Source organism: Sus scrofa, chromosome 18 (assembly GCF_054392235.1).
Source record: "Sus scrofa isolate SSC_HxYL_T2T_F1_AM1 chromosome 18, Sscrofa_HxYL_maternal_Yorkshire_Landrace_v2.0, whole genome shotgun sequence".
NCBI lineage: Eukaryota > Metazoa > Chordata > Mammalia > Artiodactyla > Suidae > Sus > Sus scrofa.
In genome coordinates this window covers 36,932,441-36,948,199 of record NC_139400.1, presented here as the reverse complement: position 1 = coordinate 36,948,199, position 15,759 = coordinate 36,932,441, and the positions used below count along the sequence as shown (strand labels likewise).

The window sequence follows — 15,759 nt, the reverse complement described above, 5'->3', positions numbered from 1 at the left end:
TGAAATGGAAATTTGAGCAGAATTAAATCATAAATCACCTGGAGTTTTTAAGGACAGGTAATGTTAAAGGCTTTGGGAAAAAAGCATAAAAGGATCTATAGAGAGACTGGTGAATGAGAAGGCATTTATGAAGGAGTTGGAAAGAAAGGACACCTAGGTGGTAAAAAAGAAAAATGCACAAGTGGCAGGCTGTTGTTGTCCTAGAGATGGCAGTTCCATTACTGAGTGCTCACCTAAGGACAAATATATATATTGCAAGGACACCAACATCTGTGCATAGAAATAATAATAATAAAAAACTTAGAGAAGGAACTGTCTTGGAGAAATTTAATGCTAGTTATCACATTCCTTTTCCAGATGTTTTGCGAAACAGAACTATGTTCAGTCTCTGGGTTTTTTTGTTTGTTTTGTTTTTTATTTTTTTTCATTCTGATATAGTCCTGAAAACCACAAAGTGAAGCAGAGATTTCTAAAGAGAATAGCATTTCTCCCTGAGCATCTGTGTTATAACTAGTAGTTTCAAATAACTCATGTATGACAGACAATATGTGGCAAAGCAAAATAATAGGAAGTGATAGATAGACAATGAGATTTAATAACTCAACTATTACATGTTGTCATGGGGCTAAGTGCTTTGTAAACTCTAGTTATCATTTAAAATAGTATTGATAGAAATGGACTCAGAATTGCCCAGTCTAGATTTTTCCATAGAAAAAAGACAAGGCTTTCTTTGCAATGTTATGGAAATGCAAAAACAAATATCCCTACATATAACAGTAACAACCCTGTGTCTACCTTCCCCAGGAGTGTTGACTATCTTGTAGCTAGAACTTTGTTACTTTAGAGCAAATAAATTAGTCACCCTACTCTTTAATGCCAGTTACGCCAGTTCTCCTTAATGGCATAAGTGCAAGAAATTTTATCTCTTTTAAAGACAAGAAGCAGCATCTCTTGAAATCAAGAAGACTGTATTTCTATATTCAAAATATATAGCCAATTCATCATCAAAATTAGATCTGATTCACACCATCATATATCCAACAAGAACGAATTATGGTAAAGGTTATTAGTAAGAAAATGATGGGGCATAGGGGAGGGAGCCAGAGCTAAGAAAGTATTTTATCTAATCAAATTTCAGTTCCTTATGACCTACAGATGTAACTCTGCACTCACCTTTGATTACTATGGATTTTGAGATTTTATTTCTAACAATATAAAATATGGAGCTTTGAAAATAAATCTTCCTGGCTTAAAAAAAAGTCTGGTAGGTAACAATATTCCTGTGATTTTATTTCTAATAATGATGTCAATATGTAAAGCGCAGTTAGTAGAACACATTTACTTTACTCAGTAAGGATTTTACCACCTTCTGTTACCATATTGGCTTTTACTTCCCTGGGTAGTAATTTTTGTTTGATGAGCATCTATATTTAATTGGAGTTCTCAGGAATTAAAAAGTCAATAGCCTTAGTCAAGAAAATTATATCTCTAACTAGGAAATTCACACATTTTGGATTCCTACTTGTTTTTACATGATTTGTCTAGTTTTATCATAATAATAGCTCTGAAACAGGTACTGCTTTTATGCCTAACAGAGAACAAAACCCAGACTTGAGAGATAAAGTGAATTTACCAAGCCAAGGGACAGACACTGGATTCAAGATCACATGTACTGATTTTAAGTCCAATGGTCTTTCCATGATTTAAAAAATATTCCACAATAAATTGAAGGCTTGTGGTTGTTTCAAGCCAGGCACTTTTAGAAGCAAAGCGATTAAATCCTCTACGGAGAAGCTTCTTTCAGCTGTTTTGAGAGACTAAAACCATAAGGGAATATTTTCTTCCACAACTTAATGAATGCTTTATAGGAGAAAACTTTTCCAGGTTGTGAAGTGTGAACCAGACCAAACAGGGACAAGTGAATCTCCTCAGAGTAAGAGGCAGGAGAATGCGGTAAAACCTGACAAGGTAAAATGCCAGACCTTCAGATGACCATGGAGAGTGTTGCCCTCTGGGAAGATGAGAGACTGAATCATTGCAGCCAAGAGTATAAAAGACGTACCTTTTGCTAATCCATGAGAGTCACCCAGACGTAATTAACTGACGTAACGCCCTCAATCTTGAGAGATAATTAGTAGGCAAAAATGATATATTTTCACCTCATTTTCCCCAAAGCTGCACCAGAACCAGATATTGAAAGCTCAGTGAATTCAGGCATAATGTTTCCCTACAAATGAATTTTGTGACATCATCCCACAATATGCCACAGCAATTTAAAACAAACAAATCATTCTAAATGCACATGTCTCTGAATTTATTGAAAAACAGAATTTCTAGGACCATTGGGTGGTATATAAATGACACATATCAAGTTCTTCTGTTTCTCTAGTTCAGAGAACTTTCCTCCCCAGACACCAGCCAAAGTTTGTTACTCAGGATCCTCTCTGAACCCTCTCTGCAAATATAGGTTTATGGCTCTAATGGATCTGTCAATTCTCTGCTGGAAAGGAACTGAAAAGCTAGTGAAAACTGTATTATTTTCAATCTTTTAAATGGCTTTTAGGTCTATGCTAAGAAATTTTGAATTCATAGTTTATAATTTTGGGCTCAAACACATAATTCTTATTATTTTGTTTACAGTCTCAGCAGTCTTAGCAAAAAAATGCTGTTTTCATCATTCTAGACCCTTTAGAAAAATTACCTGCCAGTTTGAATTAAAGGTAGCTTTTTAAAAAATATTGTAAGAAAGACCTTGTTGTTTGTTAAGTACTAAACGAGCCGTCAACTTTTTGTTCAGGTATTTAAAAAATGTACATGGGAGGATAAATAACGAACAATAGAGTTAGATTTAAACTGCTTTGTACTCTAATTCTATGTTACTAAATGAATAGTTTTATTTGTTGTAAATTGTGCTATAGAGATCATGGGAAACATTGGAAGGTAGCATGGTGCAATGCAAAGTGCACCACAATAGATTCAGGTAATTCTAGATTCATTTCTGTTTCTTGGATGTGTAAACCTGACTGAATCATTCAATCTCTGAGTTTCACATTTCTTATCTGTGCGCGGGCATAATAGTATTTGCCTCCCACACGTTACTGACTGAGTTATACACCACATATTTATGAAAATAATATGTTGGAACCTCATGGCACTACTTACAGAGCCTCACGTTTTGTTAAGGACCACTGTTAGGTAACACAGTGATTTTTAGAGAGCAGTGAAAGGTATTGCAGCTATAGTTAAAATAACAGGAGTTGGACATCCATGGCGAAGTCAAGCTCACAGCATCTTAACTTCATAATGGGCAGACCGCTCCCAGAGCACTGTGTTCTGTGCTCATTGCCTAGTCATGTACACGCCTTAATTTGATTAAAGGATTTCTTGGTTTGAGTTCACTTTCTGGGGCCAGATATGAAAGAACTGAAGATATTTTGCTTGCAGAATGAAAAAATTAGGAACTTTATAGCTCTCTTTGATTATTTGCAGAATGGTCATGTGTAGAGAGATCTGGACTAATTTTATGAAGCTCTAGAGGACAGGACCAAGCTAATAGGTGGAAATTAGGAAAAGGGAACTTTTGACTTTACATAAAATAATTTCTAACCATTAGACTAGACCTCAAAAATGGACTGAGGTAATGAATTTCTCAATATTGCTTGTATATAATCAGAGTCTAGACAGATGCTTTGGGGAACTTTTGTAAAGAATTGGCTTAGATTATACCTTAACTGCTAAGGTCTCTTCTTTCATTAATAGTTTATAATTTTGTTATTTTATAGTTATTGCTATTTATTGATATTATTGGTTAATTATTGAATCATCAGAATAAAATGATTTTTGTCCTTTTCCATTTATTTATAAATGTATACTTTTTTTTCTAGAAAACAGGCAAAAATCAAATATATCACTATATTGTTCTAGTTCATCACATTTCCTCAGATAAGTGCCAGGTTCATAACCTTAAATATATGACTTATTGATATATGAATTTGCTGTATTTTCTGCTTTATTTTTTTCATGGTTTTTTTTCCTGAGTTTATAATAACTTTTCTCACCTTTGGTATAATCTCATTTAGAAGTAATTAAAAGAGTAAGGACTGGAGACTTCCAAAGTTTTAAGCGCAGTAATGCATGATGTTCTTATTTCTCCCTCTAATATTTTGGCTAGTGGTTCTCCATCTTATCCTTGCATTCCTCAGAATGTAGGAAGTTCTTAGTTCTTAAGGCACCTCTGGCATCTTTGGATAGGTTTTACCTCTAGAAAATCCTTCTGCTATATTGAACTGAAACATTTCTCCTTGTCACTTGTTTTAGTTTTCCACATTGACACTATCAAAAAATTAATCTAGCCCATCTTTCCCATAAACAGCTTTTTGTACATTTAGAGACAGTGACCCTGGTGACTCACCTCTGTTTTCTGGGATTCCTTCTGGGTTTGAGTATCATTATCATTGTGGAAACCTCTCTCTGAATAATCTGGCTTGACACATCTACTTTAAAGTATGTTGTTCAAAAATGCCATTTGCAGCAACATGGGTGGAACCAGAGATTCTCATACTAAGTGAAGTAAGTCTGAAAGAGAAAGACATATACCAAATCTGGAACCTAATATATACCTTTCCACAGAAAAGAAACTCATGGACTTGGAAAACAAACCTGTGGTTGCCGAGGGGGAGGGGGAGGGAGTGGGATGGCCTGGGAATCTGAGGTTAAGAGATGCAAACCATTGCCTTTGGAATGCACAGTGAGATCCTGCTGTATAGCACTGGGAACTATATCTAGTCACTTATGATGGAGCATGATGGAGGATAATGTGAGAAAAAGAATGTTTACATGTATGTGTGACTGGGTCACTTTGCTGTACAGTAGGATATTGGCAGAATACTGTAAATCAACTATAATGGAAAAAAATAAAAATCATTAAAAAATAAAATAAAGTACATTGTTCAAAACTGGACATAATCCTACTATAGCAGTGGCCTGGCTATGAAAAGCAAAAGGACTCTCTCCTCTCTTGATCTATTGTCCAGCCATTCCTATTAGTGCAACCTCAAATTTTGATGGCTTTTTGTAGTAGTCAGAACTTATAACTGACCCATTCATTCATACTGTTTATTGAACACCTACTATGTACTAGGCAAGTAAAACAGCAAAACAAACAAAAAAAATATTTACTATAGAAGTATATTTAATGAGGCATTCCTGTCGTGGCGTGGTGGTTAACGAATCCGACTAGGAACCATGAGGTTGCGGGTTCAATCCCTGCCCTTGCTCAGTGGGTTAATGATCCGGTTGCTGTGAGTTGCTCAGTGGGTTAATGATCCGGTTGCTGTGAGCTGTGGTGTAGGTTGCAGACATGGCTCGGATCCCATGTTGCTGTGGCTCTGGCGTAGGCTGGTGGCTACAACTCTGATTGGACCCCTAGCCTGGGAACCTCCATATGCCGCGAGAGCGGCCCAAGAAAATGGCAAAAAGACAAAAAAAAAAAAAAAAAAAAAGAAGTGTATTTATTGAAAAACCCCATTCTTTATATACGTTATTATTAAACCATAATCTCCAACTTGAAATATTGTAATTATCATTTATCTAAATGTAACACATTGAATTTTTTAAAAATTAAGTTTCATTTTGAAATATACAGTATAAGTTTTAAGATTCTGATATTTTCATGGACTTTTAACTCCATTATCTAGTGCATTTAAATAACTTAGTTTTGTGAGCAAAAGTTATAAAATTTGTATTTTTCTTCACATCAGGAATTAAAATGTTTAATGGGAAAAGGCTGAAGATAGAGCCATGTGGCACTGACTACAAAACCGTAGAATGAGGCATAACACATTATTCAGTACCCTTTGGATATGAACAATTAACTATGTGTACACTTGATTGTGCCCACATGTAACTTAAGTTGTTGCCTTTGGGTGTGTGTGTGTGTGTCTGTCAGAAAAGGCTTTGCCAAATGCCTTGTTGAAACTTACTTTGTCAAACTTTGATATAACTTCATGGTGAAGCATGAAGAGGTGGATCAAGAGGATAAAGGAAGTGAGGAAGTGGCTTTGTTCCTTGTCTCTGGAGCTGAACATAAGCTAGTCTGAGTATAGTCACTGACTCCTGAAAGGAGCAAGGCCCAACAGGCTGGTTGTCTAAGAGACTACTGACTCAGATTTGCAGTTAAAGCTGGTATTCAATATTAAAGCAGATGAATGGAGCACAGTGACAGAGGTGAAACCTAAACAGTGGTCAGCTCTTGGGAGTCAGGGGAGGGGGCAGAGGTCACTCTGATTCTCTGCAGGGCTTTCTAACCAGGGAGGAGGGATAGCATGAGTGAAAATATAAGAGGGTCACTTATACCTGGAATCTAATATACAGAACAAAATGAATATTTTCACAGAAAATAAACTCATGGACTTGGAGAACAGACTAGTGGTTGCCAAGAGGGAGGACGAGGGAGTAGGATGGACTGGAAGTCTGGGGTTAATAGATGCAAACTATTGCATTTAGAGTGGATAAGCGATGAGATTCTGCTGTACAGCACAGGGAACTATATCCAGTCACTTGTGATGGAACATGATGGAGGATAATGTGAGGAAAAGAATATATATATATATATATATATATATATAGGACTGGGTCACTTTGCTGTATAGGAGAAACTGACAGAACACTATAAATCAGCTATAATGGAAAAAATAAAAATCATAAAAAAATAAAATATAAGTGAGGCTTGTGTTCTCTAGGTTGGTGTTTACAGGAGTGCACAGAAGGTCACCAGTCAAAACTCAGGAGCTATGCCATTAAGGAGAAACACAAAATTGCAGCCTAGGTCAGCTCAAGCAAAGAAGGGAGATAAAGTGAGGTGGGAAGAGCTGACATAAGATTCAGGACACAATGTAACTGGTATTTGGATCTAAAGTCTTTGTGTATGGAGTTAAGGATTTCATTTTGGTTCCATTATTATTAAGGTCACAAAAAACAAATCATATCCCCTGTGTTAGGCACAGTAGGGAAGACAAATGTAAATATATAATATGATATAAGGGCTATAAAAATTATGTAGGGAGCACCCAGTACTGGTTCTGTAAGATTAGATTAAAAAAAGTGGTGACATTAGGATTGGAAGGTGATGGCCAGATATAGTTGTTTCTAGTAGATGAGGTTAGGGACATAATTTGGAGTCATCAGACTGGAACATTTTTTGCCTAGCAGATGGAATTCATTGAACACTGACCATATATCAGGCACTGTACTGCACCCTGAAAAACATAGTAATGAATGAGATTGAATACCTTTACTCAGGGACTTATAATCAAGCAAAATAGGAATCCAGAAATGTTTGGTTTAGGGTGAATGAAACATGGGAAAAAGGCTGGAGTCAGGTCAGGTACTGGAGGGAGCTGGCATGTCATTCTCAGGAGTAGAGGCTTTAATCTGCAGATAATAAAAGAACTATCAGAAGATTTTAGGTAGGAATGGAATGGAGAAACATTCATTTTTATAAAAACAGTTGCTGATATTGTAGGAAATAAAGTAGAGAAAAAGGGTCTGGAAACATTTTTTTATTTGCATCTTAAATCTTTGCATTCTCAACAATGACATTTATCATGATTTTGAGAAGAGAATGGGCATGTAAATGAATGAGCCCTGGTTTGCTTGCAAAAATGATGAACATGATCCACAAAAAATAAAAACAAAATCTACTATCTCACATAGTTTCTAAGTATCAGGAATCTGGGATAAAGAGGCTTACCTGGAGTGGTCTGGTTCAGGGTCTTTCATAAAGTCACCGGCAAAATGTTGGCTAGAATAGATTTCCAGGGACTGGAAAAATCACTTTTTTTTTCTTTTTTCATTTTTTTTAGGGCTTCACTTGCAGCTTATGGAAGTTTCCAGGCTAGGGATCAAATTGGAGCTGCAACTGAAGCCTAGACCACAGCCACAGCAACACAAGATCCGAGTTGCATCTGCGACCCATGTTGCAGCTTGTGGCAACACCAGATCCTTACCCCACTGAGAGAGGCCACTATGTTGGGTTCTTAACCTACCAAGCCACAGGGGACCTCCTGGAGAATCAATTTCTAAGAAGGAGTACTCATACATCTTTTGACGGATGGCCTCAGTTCCTCAGTGGATGTTGACAGAAGGCCCCAGTTTCTGCCCCATGGACCTCTTCTAACAACATCATAGCTGGCTTCTCCAAGAGAAAGTGGTAGAAGTGTGTAAGGGGAGAGAAAACAGAAGCTGCATTGTCTTAAAAAATACAATAAATGAGCTTGGTTTTATTCAAATAATACTTCATTTTATTTATTTATTTATTTATTTATTTATTTATTCATTTACCTATCTATTGGCCATGCCCAAGGCATGCAGAAATTCCCGGGCCAAGGGTTGAACCCACGCCACAGCAGTGACTCGAGCCACAGCATTGGCAATGCCAGAGCCTTAACCCACTGAGCCACCAGGGAACTCCTCCAATAATACTTTATTTTATTTTGTCTTTTTACAGCCACACCTGAGGCACATGGATGTTCGCAGGCTAGGGGTCTAATTGTAGCTGTAGCTGCTGGCCTACATCACAGCCACAGCAAGAGGGACACAGGATCTGAGCCGTATCTGCGACCTACACCACAGCTCAGGGCAATGCAGGATCCTTAACCCAATGAGTGAGGCCAGCATCATCCTGGATACTAGTCAGGTTCGTTAACCACTAAGCCATGATGGGAACTCCCAATAATACTTTTTATCTTTTAAGAAATCAGCCAGCTGGAGTTCCCGTTGCAGCTCGGCAGGTTACGAACCTGACTAGTATCCATGACGATGTAGGTTTGATCCCTAGACTCACTCAGGAGATTAAGGATCTGGCATGCTGCAAGCTGTAGCATAGGTTACAGGGGCAGCTCAAATCTGGCATTGCTGTGGCTGTTTCATAGGCCTAAGCTGCAGTTCTTATTTGACCCCTAGCCCAGGAATTTCCATATGCTGCTGGTACAGCCTTAAAAAGAAAATAAACAAACAAACAAACAATCAGCCAGCTGTATTTTAGCTGTGGGGAATAGTTTATGACCTCTTCTTTGCATGCATCCCAGGTCTTTGACTTGCTGGTGTAGTACACAACTTATTTTAAGTGACCATAAGCTGGCACCTGATCTTCAGTTCTATTCCTAAACATTTACATACTCTGTCTCTAATAATGTAGTCTAGCATTTTGCACATCATTGATACTGAACTCTGGTCTGCAGAATCTCTTTGTTTCTGGACAGTTGGAAACATTTTTGTTCAGGTTCCTTTTGGTCATCAATACTGTTCTTGAGAGTTGATGTCAGCAATATGGCATTTTATTTATTTATTTATTTATCTTTTTGCCATTTCTAGGTCCGCTTCTGCAGCATATGGAGGTTCCCAGGCTAGGGGTCTAATCGGAGCTGCAGCTGCTGGCCTACACCAGAGCCACAGCAATGCTGGATCCGAGCCGTGTCTGCGACCTACACCATAGCTCATGGCGACGCCGGATCATTAAGCCACTGAGCAAGGCCAGGGATCGAACCCGCACCCTCATGGTTCCTAGTCAGATCTGTTAACCACTGAGCCACGACAGGAACTCCCAATGGCATTTTATTGGTAAATTATTTCAGTACGCTGAAATACGGGGTACCTATACCTGGGAACGTGGAGTCATTTAGAAAAGCTAGATTCTCTCTTATAACCTCTTTCCCCATCATGCACCTCAGTCCCCTTTTTTCAGTAGTCTATGCTTTTTCCTTTCAAATTTATATTCAAAATCGTTTAGGCATTTATTCTATTTATTATCCATGAGTATTTGTTCTATTTATTATTCATGAGTATTTCTGTTCTCATGGGCATAACCAGAACTTAGGCCACACAACCCCACCAGTTACTGGCCCTTTCCTTTGCTCTCTTTAATAGCCCATTGTCTTTAAGAGGCATTTTTACACACCAGCTGCACTCTCCCACCTCACTTTTTTGTTCCTTTTGGGTCAATCAACTAGAACAGCACTCCATTAACTAAAAACAATATCCACTGACAAAGATTGAAAGTATTTTTGAAGAATTTTCATTTGGAGGGTAGCCTGTCCAAATCTCATAATTCTAGGTCCAGATCTGTCCTCAATGAGCACCTCAGATTATGATTTTGTTATTACTTCTGTCATTATGGACAAAGGAAGGTCACCCTCTCCTATTATAAGCCCAATACTTTTAGGGGATAAATGAAAAGAGGTGATTCTGTAATTGTTCCCCAGTTGGAAACATATCTTTACACCTAGACTCAGGGACACTTCAATATAAAGCCATTTAAATTAACTGTATCTAGCACTTGCCTTCCGGTTTCCAACTCTGGTATTACTCTAGTTGTTTCTATTATATCTAGTGGTATCTATTTTAAAATGAGCTGGCAGCATGGAAGCAAAGAGAAGGGGATGGGAATTCAGTATCAAAAAAATCCATGTCTTTTTTATATACAATTTTATATACTATTGTATTGTTTTATTTCAACATAAACTTGTAAAAAAATTAAAATTTAAAATACTGCCACTTTGTTAAAGAATAAATACTAGTCCAGTTAGAAAATTCTCATAAAGAGGTTCTGACCAAAGCATTTTGGACTGCTTTGTCACAAACAGCTAATCTCACTGTTCTGATTAGTTAAAGAAGCTATTTATTCTGCCTTGCTGATACTTCAAATCTTGCAAACACCTTGTAATAAAAACCTTGCAAGCATCTTACAAAGCTAATGTTAAATACACATCAAACTGAATTTTTAAATTTCATTTACTAGGATGTTAAAAATACTTAAAAGCTTTTATATTCATTACTCTAGGAGGTGGATCTGAAAAGGTATTGATGCAGTTTATGTCAGAGTGTTCTGCCTATGTTTTCCTTTAAGAGTTTTAGATTATCTGGGCTTACATTTAGGTCTTAATCTATTTTGAGTTTATTTTTGTTTATGGTGTTAGAGAGTGTTCTAATTTCATTCTTTTAGGTGTAGCTGTCCAGTTTTCCCAGCACCACTTACTGAGGAGACTGTCTTTTTTCCATTGTATATTCTTGCCTCTTTGTCACAGATGAGTGGAACATAGGTGCGTAGGTTTATTTCTGTTCTTTCTATCCTGTTCCGTTGGTCTATATTTCTGTTTATGTACCAGTACAAACTGTTTTGATGACTGTATCTTTATAGTATAGTTTTAAGTCAGGGAGCCTAATCCTCCAGCTCCATTTTTCTTTTCCAGGATTGCTTTTGCTATTTGTGCTTCTGTACCAATTAAAAAAATTATTGTTCTAGTTCTGTGAAAAATGCCATTGATAATTTGATAGGGATTGCACTGAATCTGTAGATTGCCATGGATAGTATAATAATAGTACAATAATAATTCGTATTTAAAGTATACAGATACTGTTACTTTTTTTCTGCTGTTGTAAAAATCATGTTTTATAATATCACTTTGAAATAGAGATGTGATATGAAAAGTTGTGGCACATTTTTAAAAAAGATAATTGGTAGTTAATATAATTTTGAAACATGACTCCTGGAAACTGAGAGAAAAATGACTATTATAAAATTAGTTGGAGAACCCCTAAACATGTTATCATTTGATATAGTTTACTTAAGCTTATAAGGACCTGTTTTGGGGGAGGTACCATAAGGGCTCCTATTAGTGTTATTATACCTATCAGAGATGATAGATGATGACGGAAATAAGGGGATAGAAATGGATATGTCTAAATGTTCAAATAATTATATTGGAATATTGTGTGCAACAATGAATCAACAGATACTCTGCTGAACAACTAAATGATCTATTAAAAAGTAAATTTTTGGCTAACTGAGAATAGAAAATGATGGAGGAATTTCTGAATTTAAAAACAAATTTTAACTCTGTAAACACAGGTCTATATACCTAATTCATGGGGCCTGTCTCCTTCAGAGAAAATAGAATGAGTGTAGTAAAATTTTCCTGGGAACTCTGGAGATAATCAGGCTATTTGGGTAGAAGACTATTCAGTATGATTCTCTCAAGTGTCTTTATGCTCCATGAGCAGAGAAGAACCTGAGTGATAAAAGAAGACAGAAAGAGAAAGATGAAAAAAAAAAATCACAACTGATCCCTAGTGTAGATTATATCAAAATGTACTGTAATGGAGATTGGATGAGAGAACTGTTATCTATGAAGCATAACTGGCTCCAGCCAGTTTCTATTAAAGTTTTGGCTAACATCATTTTTGAAGAGCCAGGATTATGTAGCAATGATCTGTAGGTCAATTACCACCAAGAAAATTCCCTAAATATTCTTATTTCTGTTAGCAATATACATTTTAATTAAATCATTTTCATTGTGTCTTTGTAATAGTTTTTAAAGTAATGATCAGTTTGTTTCTGCTCCAGTTTGCTAAATAATGATCCTTTGTTTCCGCTGGAGCTGAGACTAAAGGCCAGAGAGAAGGACAGACTGGTAAGTATAAGAACATGTTTTGATTTTAACTTTATTTATTTTCTTTGTTTATCTTTTTAGAGCGGTACCTGTGGCATATGGATATTTCCAGGCTAGGGGTCGAATCTCCATAGCCACAGCAATGCTGGAATTGAGCCACATCCCGCACCTTGTGGTAATGCCAGATCCTTAATCCACTGAGCGAGGCTAGGGATCAAACCCGCATCCTCACGATACTAATCAAGTTCCTAACCTGCTGAGACACATCTGGAACTCCTATGTTTTGATTTTAAAAGATTCTTATCAATATATTCTTCATGAATGTATTGTTTTTCCTCTAGATATATTCTTCATGTATACAGTCATTTAATTTGCATTTATGAGTAGAAGCTATCATTAATGGTAGACTGTTATGAATATATATTTTTTAGGAATAGGAATATATAACTGGTTTTGAAAGTTTTATACACTTAATTCTAACTTTATTATATTCAATATCCCTCTCTATCTCTCTTTCTCAGTTTCTCCTCTTTCTTCCCCTCAGCTGCTAGCTCCTTAGAATAGTGTCATGAAGGCCAAATAAGAACCAGCTAACATAGGAGAAATAAGTAAATTAGGTGAATTAATAAACTCTTTATTTCTTTGGGGATGCAAACTTGTTGAAGGAAGGTTAATTTCCATTATTTCCTAGAGGAAATCTAAAGATAGGAACTTTGCATATAATAAGAACAGAATAAATTAAATCGTAATATTTAGCACAATTCCTAGGAATGTACATTTTATAGCTGTGTTGGGTCATTCCTATGTTGGCTACGTTGGTGATAAGATTTATTATTTTATTTAACTTTGCAACACATTTTTATTTTTGCCTTGTATCTATTATAGTATTTGAAATTAAAGAAACACGTCTTCTCTTCAAACTTGCATGCGTATTTAAATATCATTTGTCTGGACTCAGCACACTCAATGCCATGGTTTCTTGGCTTATCTACCCAGAAGCCCCGAGAACATGGAAAATAGCCAGAGTTTATGTAGTTCTTGGAAACCTAAAGGCAAATGAATTTGAAAAGAAAAATTTAATGCTGCCTCTTTCAACTTTCATACCCAGTTTTTGTTCTGCACATAACTCAGGCCTGATGCAAAATGCCCTCTCAGAGGAAAACTTAATTCACAGCCTTAATTCACAGACTTGATTGGTACTGACCTCAAATTCTTTCCTTATCATGGTCTTAATCTGGGGGATGGAGTTATGGGACAGACATGGAATGACTGAGTCATTTATGAAGGCCTTGGAATTATGATTTTGATACAAAATTGATTTAGATTCTATATTCCTTTTATGCAAGGTTTGTAATTCTGCACCCGATTTGCCACTTTGTCCTGCATCAAAAAAGATTTTATGTATAATGGTCTTATTTAGAATATGTATGTATGTGTGGGATTTTTTTTTCTGAGTAGGATGGAATGCAGTAAACTAAACGAGAGTAAAGGTAAAAATGATATCAAGATAATCATATTTGATATGTCATTAATAGATGTTCAGATGATGTTATTAAATTAAAAAATGCTAGATTTAAGAAATGAGGGAATTTTCTTTTAGTTTAGTTATTTAGAGATTTAAATAAACCTACAGTCACATCAAAGAAAACCATAAAAAACCCAAAAAGACAACTTACAGAATGGGAGAAAATAGTTTCAAATGATGCAACTGACAAGGACTTAATCTCTTAAATGTACAAACAACTTACACAACTCAACAGCAAAAAAGCCAACAACCCAATTGAAAAATGGGCAAAGGACCTGAACAGACATTTCTCCAAAGAAGATATACAGATGGCCAACAAGCCCATGAAAAAATGCTCAACATCGCTGATTATTAGAGAAATGCAAATCAAAACCACCATGAGGTAGCAACTCCCACCAGTCAGAATGGCCATCATTAGTAAGTCCACAAATAACAAAATGCTGGAAAGGGTGTGGAGAAAAGGCAACCCTCCTGCACTGTTGGTAGAAAGGTAAGTTGGTACAATCACTACGGACAACAGTATGGAGGCACCTTAGAAATCTATACATAGAACTACCACACGGCCCAGCAATCCCACTCTTGGGCATATATCCAGACAAACTTTCCTTGAAAAAGACACATGCACCTGCATGTTCACTGCAGCTCTATTCACAATAGCCAAGACATGGAAACAACCTAAATGTCCATCAACGGACAATTGGATTAAGAAGATATGGTAATATACACACTGGAATACTACTCAGTCATAAAAAAGAACAAAATAATGCCATTTGCAGCAACGTGGATGGAACTAGAGACTCTCATCCTGAGTGAAGTGAGTCGGAAAGAGAAAGACAAATACCATATGATAGCACATATCTGGAATCTAATATATGGCACAAATGAACCTTTCCACAGAAAAGAAAATTGAGGACCTGGAGAACAGACTTGTGGTTGAGAGGAAGGAAATGGGAGGGACTGGGAATTTGGGGTTAATAGATGCAAACTATTGCCTTTGGAATGGATAAGCAAGGAGATCCTGCTGTATAGCACTGGGAACTATGTCTGGTCACTTGTGATGGAGCATGATAATGTGAGAAAAAAGAATGTATACATGTACGTGTGACTGGGTCACCTTGCCGTGCAGTAGAAAATTGACGGAACACTATAAATCATCTATAATGGAAAAAATAAAAATCATTATTAAAAATAAATAAATAAACCTACAGTAAGTACATACACACGCAAAACAATATGTTCCCCAATACTTTTAATAAAATGGCCTAGGTGAAGGTTGGCACCCATCACACAATTTGTTGTGCACCACTGTGTGCGAATGGAACAGTTGCAGTATTTTCTGGTGAACCCAATAGAGGAACAGGATTGCTTTCTATGCATGCCATGATTGAGGAAGGTGGAAGGTGAGAGCTAAATAACTAGTATTTATAATTTTTTTCTTTTTCTTAGAGTTCTCATTGTGGCTCAATGGGTTAAGAATCCAACGAGTATACATTAGGATGCAGGTGTGATCCCTGGACTTGCTCAGCGGGTTAAGGACTCAACGGTGCCACAAACTGCTGCATAGGTCTCAGATGCAACTAGAGTCCCACGTTGCTGTGGCTATGGTCTAGGCCGGCACTAGCCCAGGAGCTTCCATATATCACAGGTGCAGCCCCAAGAAGAAAAAAACAAAAATTTTATAACTTTTTAAAAATAATATTTTCTTTTTCTTTTCTGCTTTAGTGTTCAGGAATTGTGTGACTGTCTCTTTTACTCTATGGGCCCCCCCCCGGGGGGGAAGTTAGTGAA

General features: G+C 36.7%; 1 protein-coding gene across 1 annotated transcript in view; it reads right to left on the bottom strand.

The window, feature by feature from the left end:
* Positions 1 to 15,759, bottom strand: part of LOC146394980 (uncharacterized) — a 480,198-nt gene that overhangs the window by 281,375 nt on the left and 183,064 nt on the right. The window contains exon 7 of the mRNA XM_085006031.1: positions 4,412 to 4,575. The gene's annotated coding sequence lies outside the window, so the exon portion shown is untranslated. The remainder of the gene's footprint in view (positions 1 to 4,411; positions 4,576 to 15,759) is intronic.